This window comes from Silene latifolia, chromosome Y (assembly GCF_048544455.1).
Source record: "Silene latifolia isolate original U9 population chromosome Y, ASM4854445v1, whole genome shotgun sequence".
NCBI classification, from domain to species: Eukaryota; Viridiplantae; Streptophyta; class Magnoliopsida; order Caryophyllales; family Caryophyllaceae; genus Silene; species Silene latifolia.
In genome coordinates, this window is record NC_133538.1 from 315094306 (window position 1) to 315101617 (window position 7312).

The 7312-nt window shown below is 36.3% G+C and overlaps 1 pseudogene; it reads right to left on the reverse strand.

The window, feature by feature from the left end:
* Nucleotides 1–271: 271 nt before the first annotated feature.
* LOC141627902 (mitochondrial outer membrane protein porin of 36 kDa-like) lies at nt 272–3124 on the reverse strand (annotated as a pseudogene).
* Between the last annotated feature and the right edge of the window lie 4188 nt (nt 3125–7312).

Sequence of the window (7312 nt, forward strand, 5' to 3'; positions counted from 1 at the left end):
AAGGCCTACCAAGCCCATCAGTAGTGGAATTTCTAATCTCATGCAGGTCTTGTTTAAGTAGGCCGTCCTCACCATACTAAGAAAAGGCGAAGGAAGACACAACATTACCCGAATGTCATAGGCAAAGTAAGGTGATAAGATTTATGGAGCCTTACTCTGTGTTGATAACAACATTGACTCATTCAAAATGAATACACCTTTAAATAATATCTCTCTCTAAAACATCTCTTGTAAGCTTTCCTTGTAAAAATATACTCTATCTTGTCCATAACACATCAAATGCTCTTGATACACAATACGCTCCTCGTAGTGTCTCATAAGTACATTTCAAGTAAAGACCATAAAAGAATATGCTCAATATGATTTGCGAGTCTCTAAGGGGTCGAGATAATCCAAGTTGAGTAGGCAGAGAAGATATTTCCAGTAATCCACAATGAAAACCAAAAACAACGTCTAAGTTTCTCTTTTTTAATTTCTAGTATCCTCTTACTCTTCTTTTTAAAAAGAAAAAGCATAAAATAAATAAAATAGTTACTAATATATATGGAGCACAGGGTACTCACACATTCAAAGATGCAAAGAGATTAGCATTGGTGTAGTTCAGCCCTGCATTGCATTTGGTGAAATTTCCAGATGTAGTGTCAAAAGATAAATCAGTACCCAAAGCAAAAGTATCATTTCCAATCACCCCAGAGAAGTTAACTATTGGGTTAGCTGTCAATCCAATGCTCATGCTGATCCTAGCATACTCATGCAGGTACTGGAGTTCAACCTATCAATAATCCAATTTCACATGTTTGCTATTAGGACATCCATAACACTGTAAAACTCTACACTAAGGAAAAAAGACATTAAAATGTAACCCTATGTACCTTGCCAGATCTTTGATCAGGGACTCAGAAGCTAAAAATAGTCTTCACTCCAGGAGCAGGTTCGTCAACTGTGATCGTGGTGAGAAGCTAAAGGAAAGAGATGAGAAGACAGGAATGTTAGATTGATCACATCAAAAGAGCCTAATATTAAAGAAAGTCATATAAGTCATTTAAAACGCAGTGTTATGGTAGTAAACTGTAGTATATCTCGCTTTCAGATGTGGATAAACAATTATTTCAGCCTTATCTAGCCTCTTCAGTTTGCACTATGAATGAGACTAATACCACCTCAAAATGAAATCTCAATAGCGTAGAGTGCTGCGGTGTAATGGCCACCAATATTAAATATCATGAATAGAGCGACACTCCCAAAGGTCAATTAAAATACGTATTGCTCACATTGGAGTTGGTATCGACTTTGAAATCAGTAGTAATATTTTTGTTTATCAGCTTGGCACCAACCTCTACAAAAAGCCACTCTCCCTTTTTCGTCCCAGTAGAAGTTATACCCTACATAAACACAATAAAGTATGTAAAAATTGCGTACCTAAAATAAGCAATAAGCAAAATATTATAGAAAACACAGGATATCAGAATATATAGTCTTGTACAATGCGAACTGTACTAAAAACAAAGATTATAAACCACATATTCAAACACAAAGTAAGAAACTCAACTGCAATTTGCGGACACAGAACAACATTTGACCTAGTTCATTAACCAAGCCAGGAGGAGCACTAAATACATCCCCTTCAGAATCAACATTGTATCTGATGGAGCTTAAATAATTTTGAACATATTACGCATAATTTCTCAAAATATATGAGGGTAAAAAACTAAGGAATTAAATCCCCAAAACTTAGTAACACTAACCAGAATGGAGCTATACATATTTATCAATAAAAACGGGATGCAAGAGTTTTTCATGAGAGTTTGAAAGCGCCAAGGAATGCAAAACAAGTTAAAATATAATAATTTTTTTCCCGTAAAATTGAGAATTCAAACAGATTTAAAGATTAATTCGAATTTTTTTTCTAAAATTAGGTTGAAAACCAAACAAATTATCAAAATAGGGTTAGTTTCAAAGTAATTACCCAAAATGGATCCACGTCAGCGCGAAGCTAGCCTCGGGTTGAAGTCGCTCTCCCCCTAAGCGACTACATCATAGATGCATGAAAATAAAGTTGCTTTTAAGAGCCACTGATTTTAGCCCAAGTCGCTCACGGAGAGAGCAATTATAAGTCAAATCGCTATGTGAGCCAGCGACTTCAGGCGAGCTGCTAGTATTTTCATAAAAAAATAAATTTGCATAACAAAATGCCCTTGTACAGAATTGAACCCGGGGCACATCAACATTATCCCTGAACTCCTCCCACTACACCAAGATAACAGTTATGTGTAAGATTTGCACTCAATTTTATATATTGTTTCCAAAATTGTTTCCAAAAACATAGCTGCTTCTTAATTTGATATAAACTATCAAGCACATAAATAAACAATATAGTACGCATGCTATAGTGTTTAGATAGTTAATATATTGGCGGCAGCGGGGTTCGAACCTTTTTAACATACATTTTGGCTTTTTTTTTCATAAATATTGTAATCGCTCAATGGGCGGGCGACTTTATCTCTAGTCGCCTGCCGTCACAATGACTTGCGTCACAATCTCCAACCCTTAAAATTACTAATATTAAGTTGTTGCCCGAAATGTAGTTGCTTAGGAGGCGAGCGACTTGAATCCGAAGCTAGCAAGCTAGCTTCGGTGCTGACGTGGACCCATTTTTGGTAATTACTTTGAAACTTGCCCCATTTTGTTTATTTCTTTGATTTTCAACCCCATTTTAGAAAAAAATTTGATTAATTCGTGAATCATGTAAATAAACAATATAATAAATGTAATCAACATAATTACATGAAATCAAATGTAAAAATGTTAAAAAGATAAAACATACAACGTCAGTGGAAGTAAGAGCAGTAAGGGTGAATTTGTGGTCACTTTGGTAATCCTTGTATAGAAGATCTAATAACATAACAAATAAATACGAAATCAGCAATACTAATTAAGTAATATAAAACAATCATCAGTAAAAAATTTTACAAGAGAATTCAGAGAAAGAGAGGGGACCTCTGGCCTTTTTACCAATGTCGGAGTAAAGACCTGGACCCTTCACCATGTTTGATTTTTCTTAGTTTTTGAGGAGAGAGAGGGGGAGACGGAGATAATAATTTTTTTTGTGCAAGGTAAAACTAAGTAGGAGAAATGTGGTGTGGTGTGGTGTGGTGTGGTGTGGTGTGGTGACTAATGTACGTGTCTTGGTGATTGTTGAATGTTCCTAATCTAATTTAAAACCCTAATTTCTCTATCTATCATCTCAACCGTTCAATCTATTTACTTCCTCCATTTTATTTAATTCTTTACGTTTTCTTTATACACATATGCCTACTTACGTTTTCTTTTATTCATATCTTCACCTACATGTTACGGAAAGTTATAAAAGTTTGATTTTCATAATCCATTTGGTGAGACGATTTAAACAAGATCTCACATGACTATCTTTTATATTATATATTAGAAGTTGTAATGAAGATTCTCCTTACTAATGAATAGTGCCGAAAAAAATAAACGTAAAAAAACAAATGGAATGTATGAAGTATTTTCGAATACACCACTGTATTGTTGCGCAAGAAATTATTTTTATTCATTTATTTATTTTTGAGAGAATATGCTCATGAGTTGTCAACCTGTAATCATCAACACACCTCCGAAGCTGAGGCTTCCACCCTCAAACCTAGCATATTCTTTAGCACAAAGAAAATTATTTTGATGGAGAATGATAATATCTACCATTACTTCCTTCAAAAGATAATCAATACGCCTTATTTAAGACCATCTTAACTTAGACGCCTCACAATCTTTTTTCATTTCTATCTCTATTTTATTTTGTTATGAGACTCATTTTAAGTTAAGACAGTCTTAAACAAGAATTGATGAAAGACAATATAGAAGATTATGGTGTTCACGTAGTGTCATTTCTTACGCATGCTTGGAATGCATGGAATAATTTGGGGGTAAATTTTAACTTTGAGATAATTATTAGGGAAGTTAATTACTTGGTAAAGAATTCATAAGTTTGACATTTTTTTATTTTTTTATTAGATGGGAAAACTAGATTGATTTTCTAAGGTAGAACCAATTTATCTCATCCTTTCGAAAGAGGGAGGTAAGTTGAAACTATCGACTTTCAAACAACCTCGAAAGAGTTGGACAAGAATGTCCAATAGAGGCTATAAAGTCAGCAACTTTATTGGCCTCTTGAAAATAATGTTTAATAATCACTCTCTCGAAAAAATGAAGGTCTAACATCACATTTTCTATAATACTTGAAATTTTTTACAGAATTTGTCATGTACTACGGTTAATAACACATAAATTATCACATTAAACAATCAGCTTTGAAATTCCTAAATATTTAGCTGCTAAAATGACTTCTTTTAACACAAGAGTTTCAGCAACAAGAATGCTATTAGATCCACAATTCTTTGCTCCTAACAAAACAACTTACCATTATGATACTAAGGTAATCTTTTACCCTATTAATCATTACTTGAGAGGTGAGTGGATAATGTATTACCCCTTCAAAAGGGTAATAGATTCCCAATGTGAATAATTACTCTCATAGCAAACATAGAAAAAGTACCTTGCATGTTACTCTCTTCTTCATTCCTCTTCCTTCCACTCTCAATCCAAGCAAGCCAAGGGCTTGCCTAAATCCTTGTAATATTCTACGGGATGTTAGATGTAATCATCCGATTAATAGCCATAAACTTCATACTAAATTATTCGCTAAACAGAAGATGTAGAAGCGTACCTAATTACACGACTAAAGGTTTGGATGAACCGCCTGAAAGGACGATCTTCGGGATTAGGTCTTCTAGTAGACACACATACCAACAGGATCACTCTACTGATGGGAGGCAGGGAGATTAGGTTTAATTTTTTGTGTACTACCATGAACCATAACCCAAGGTGACTATATATAGTCTCCGAACTCTAATGCGTCCATCATGAATGTGTGACGCCTTATAATTGTAGTTACAAGATAAACTTATAAGCTCATAAATGCTATCAAACATCCAACCATCTTAAGCAATTCATTCCATCAATCATACCAACATATGATCAAAGCGGCCCTTGCTAAAGTTTGTCGTAGCAGGACCTCAATGATCACATATGTCAATATAACCAACGACATGAATCGAGCATGAGAGTGCAGCATAAAAATAGCATCCAAATGTGATCCCTATATGCATATTTTAAACTGCTCACCTTAGTGAGATCAACTAAAATAACACAGAGTGAAACCGTAAATCGAAAACCTTATTTCTTCAAAACTTAATAACCGAAATGACAACTCTCACTTAAACTCAATTTCCTTAAAAGTGAAACACCCATTTGAGCATAGAGCTCAAGAAAGACCGTGGGTGGTAATTCCTTAGTAAGCGGATCCACAAAATGGAGTTTGTATCAACATGTATAATTGATACCTTTTTCACTCCGAATTGTTTCTGGACAACTCACTTGTATTGTTATTAGAAACTATAACAACTGTCACATTTGTCATAAATTACTTAAGTTATATTTCAATATTGAAACACCCTATGAGGTTATGAGAGTAAAGTTATCCCACATCGACAAATTGAGGAGCTTGCGATCCCTTTATAAGTGTAACACCCCCATTTATCCAAGAGCCTTAACTAGGCCTTCCTAGATAAATGAGAGCATTACCATCTCGGTTTTCCGAGGTAGTTAATAACAAGGTCCAACTCACCAAAGTACTTTATATAAAAACTTAATGATTTCATGTTTATTACAAATTAACCAACTAAAACTTAATTCAAAATATTTACAACTCGCAGCGGAAATAAATAAAGTGATATAGTTGTTCTATGTGATCTAGACTTCAACTATGGTCCAAGTCGAGCTCTCATCCCAATGCTCCCGAGTCGGCTAATCTTTAGTACCTGTCAAATCTGCTCCCCATAAAATTGTTCACCGCAGGTGTTCACGAATACAGAGTCAACCACGAGGTTGAGTAGGAATAACCAACAAGAAGTCAAAGTGAAATGATATGATATATAATGCAAACACAATTGTGCTCATCACCCGAAACATGCTCATCACCCGAAACACCCGTTCATCCCGCCAATCCCTGGCCCGGGGTATTCATCATTCCAACCGAATTTGAAGTATTCACCATCCCAACCGAAGTTGAGGTATTCATCATCCCAACCGAAGTTAAGGTATTCACCATCCCAACCGAAGTTGAGGTATCCAATTATACACCATGCCAGTTATAAAAACCATCTCAGACATGAGCTGAGGTATCTAATGCAAACGAAATTCCAATATAAATAATCAATAATAAACAATCCAATGATATATAATCCACATCCATTCATCCATCCAATTTCACAATACTTTTATAAATTCCACAAACCAACAAAGACAAGACGAATTGAGTAGTTATCCTACCTTTTTGCAAATCTTCGAGTCACGCGTGTAACACCCCCATATCCAGAGGAGCCTTAACTAGGCTTTCCTTAGCATATAAATGCGTTACCATCTCGGTTACCTGAGGACAGTAATAATCAAATGTCGATAAAAGAACGATTATGTTATATTACAAGTGATTTAAAACCAACTGACGATATAAAAGATACAACTCAAAGGCTACTCGCTATTACTATCAAATCTCGTGAAGACTCATCCCTGCCCGGACTCTAGCTATCAACGACATCAACACCTGCTAAGACAGACTGCTCACCATAAAGGATCACGGCAGACACATAAAACAACAAAACAACCACACAAGGTCAGTACTGAGATAAGACATGACAATACCAACAATAACTATCAACACAACACAACACAACACAATCAATCACACACACAAACACACCCACTCCAATCAATCTCCGTCACCGACTGTCCACTGGACCAGCCCTGCCAGTGGAGGACCGCAGCCGTACCCACCAAATCCCCGCTCATCATACCGAGCGATAACCCTGTCCCATTAACGTGCACATCCCTTCCCGTGGCGGGTTCCACGGAGGGCGAAACATGGGCGTGAAGCCACTCCCGCAAGTGACTCCACTCAGCCGAGAACGCATCTCGAGAACCAGAGACAAACAATCACAAACAGTTGTAACAGAACACAACCAACAAACTGTATATACCGACTGACCACCGTACACATACTGCCACACGAACACAACCACAATACAACCACAACGAGCGACTCACTAGACCATCTACAGAGACTGAGTAGGCGAACCTACCTTTAAGCAACTGCAACCACTCCATACCAACATACGAAACATCCGGCAATCAAGCAACAGCTATAACCATAACACAATCATCTATCACTACCAAGCAATCC